Source organism: Furipterus horrens, unplaced genomic scaffold, assembly GCF_987537825.1.
Source record: "Furipterus horrens unplaced genomic scaffold, mFurHor1.1.pri manual_scaffold_4, whole genome shotgun sequence".
NCBI lineage: Eukaryota > Metazoa > Chordata > Mammalia > Chiroptera > Furipteridae > Furipterus > Furipterus horrens.
This window is the reverse complement of record NW_028327174.1, coordinates 189,311,626-189,314,701: the sequence shown is the minus strand read 5'-3', so window position 1 is coordinate 189,314,701 and position 3,076 is coordinate 189,311,626.

The following is a 3,076-nucleotide window of genomic DNA, read 5'->3' as shown; positions in this document are numbered from 1 at the left end:
CCCACCTTATAGGGTTTGGGGGGAAGATTAAATGAATTTATATACAGAGATTTAGAACAGTACTTGACACAGAATAAATGTTATAGAAGTATTGGCTATTTTTAAAATTTTTTAAGTGCTATAATTGCTGAAGTGGAATTTGAACTTGAGCCTATTTGGCTCCAGAATTTGAGCAGCTAACCATAATGTAATTCACGAAAAGAAATGTTAGCCATGGTAGTCATATTTGCAGGATGACAGATAACTTTTCCTTTCTTCTTCGTGACTTTCTGAGTTTTCCAAAACTTTAACAATGAATTCATATTACTTTCATCACTAGAAAATATTATTATTTATACATTAAATTTTCAGTTATTGAAAAAAAAAAAAACTTCTCAACATTCAACTGCTGCTTATGACAGCCAATTAGCCAATAACTGTATTTCTGCACCATGACAGGGTGAAGGATCAGTTTCATGGGAGATGCTTTACAGGCTGTCATGGAAGAGGGATCACTGGGTTGGCACAGAAATCCAGAATCAGCATTAGTTCCAGAACCAGATAGAACTGTGTTCAAATCTCAAAGCTTTCAGACATAGGCCCTTAGAGAAATTCCTTAACTTCTCAGAGCATCAGTTTCCTCCCTATGAAACAGAATAATTAAAGATCCTCATAGTGTCTGAAGGTGTTAAGAGCTCTATGTGCAGACGTCCTCCTTCTTCCAGGTACACAGGAAGTACCTAACTATTGGTAGTCATAGATTACACCGGGGAACACAATTTTCATTGAGTTAGATCTGACACTTGTTTTTGGCTAACTTTTGGCATCTGAATCCAAAAATGACCCCAGTTTTTCTCTATCAGCTTTTTAAGGTACAGGATACCCTCCATTTTTCCCCCAAATCATACAAAATCTACACACAAAAGAAAATAAAGAGAAAATTACCTGAATATACTGTTTATTTAGAGTTATTTTATTCGGATATGCTATATATTGTCACTGTAAGTCAAATTGTGGACAAGTAGTCAAGTTCTGCTACCAAACATACATATTAAGGTATTTTATCTTTTCAAACAATAGACTAAGAAATGCCAAAATGAGATACTTGGAACAATCTCCTTCAGTTGGTAAAGCTCTAACAAATTGCTTCATGAGACCCAGTTTTATGTGCAGAGGTGGTAATATAATGTTCTTTCTGTCAACAAGTGGCTCATGTAGAACGTTTGGGTCACCAGGTTTGAGGTCAGATCTTGGAGGCCAATTCAACTCCACCCAATACTTCTCACGAGCTCTGCTGTCCCACATACACAGAAAATAGGGATACTTGGTGTATGTGTGTTGCTGACCAAGAAGGAAGCAGACCATTTTAAGGTCAACACAGATGATCCAATTGTACTTGTGATATTGCAACAGATCAATGACTCTCTTTATGTCTTCATATTTTTCACGAAAACACACTGAATAGCCAATTGGGACTGCACCAAATAAATTGCCATTGCGGAGGAGGACACACTTCAAGCTCTGCTTTGAGCTATTGATGAACAGTCACCATTCAGTTGCGTTATAGATCGAAATTCCCAATTCCTCCTTTAAACCATGTATGTTATGGCAATACACAAACCACTGTCACTTCGAAAGTACCGCAGAAATGCACTTTCTCTTGATTGAAAGTAAGATGCCTTCGCTCCTTTTTCGAGCAAGTTTTTCTCATGCAGTCTTGATGCTAGGAGTTCTGAAGCCTTTCTGGATAGTCCCAAATCTCGTGCCAAATCATTCAACTCATGCTGATCAAATCCCTTACAAACTGAGTCATCTTCAATTTCAAAATCTTCATCGTTGCTGTCACTGAGTTCTTCACTATACTCCTATTTTTTGAAAGAGGATAGTTAAGTGAAAACTGGCTCTGGGATTTCAGCTGAATGAGGCACTGGCATATAGCTGATGGTAGACTAGGATACTCTATTTTATATTTATTTTTCTTCATATATCCTGACAAATTTTCACTATGCAAAAGTAACTATCACCTGAATGATCTCTGGTCTCTTGCCAAACCATAGGTATACCAAATGGCAATTAATCACGTGTTCCCTTCATCCACATCCATAAACTCTTGACATACTGCTTGCACACCTTATGAGGGGCACAAGACTTATCTTGATCACCAAGTTTTACTTTAAAATATGCAAAACAGGCTTGCCTGACAAATGCACTGATGTTTGTCCTTTGACTGGGAGTGGTGAAACTGCCACAGATATAACAAAATGAATCAGGGTTGTTTAGGCACTTATGACAGGAAATAGCAGAGGCAGACATGATCTGAAGGAAAGGAAATAAGTACGTATGTAAATAAAAAAGTAAATTCTGCTAACTCCTTGTATACAGACGAGAACTAGGACTACACTTCACAATACGATTCACTATATAGAGCGGCACACAACCTCTCACCACACTGTCTCATGTGTAACTGAATAGCCTAGACAAGTATGAACTTGTCGCAGGTCTCCAAGGTCATCCCCCACCCCTCCCCACTTGAGAGAGGTTTGCTCTCAGCCAATAGGAGAGCACTAGTGTTTCCCTCCATCCAGGCTCAATCCAGCCTCGAGTGTTCGCATCAAGATAAGCTGTACAGAACAAACTTGATGTGGTAGACGAAAACTAAGTGCAGTTTTGAAATCAGCATGCCTATTTAAGTCTAAAACAGCTGAAAAATCGAACTCATCAGGAACTATGTTAAAAATTGTTCCCTTGTATTATTGAATTTTCAGCTGTCTCTTGGAGCTCCTAAATAGTCTACACTGACATGAGGTTGGACGAGTCCTCATTCCTAAACACTAACCTGAAATAGTGGCAATAAATGCAAAGCCACCAACTTTCGGTTGGGTGGCTAACATCAGAAAGCTCCCTGTAACCTATTTCCAGGTGGGAGGGAAATGTTGCCATTGTTGTTTAGTGTGTTTCCTGCTGTTAAAGAACAAATAAAACACTAAATGCAACAGCATTTTATAAGATGTTAAAAACACATCAAGGATTAGATCCTGCCTGCTTATTGTTGATTTGGAAACAGCTTGAATGCATTCCTGACATCCAGATTAAACTC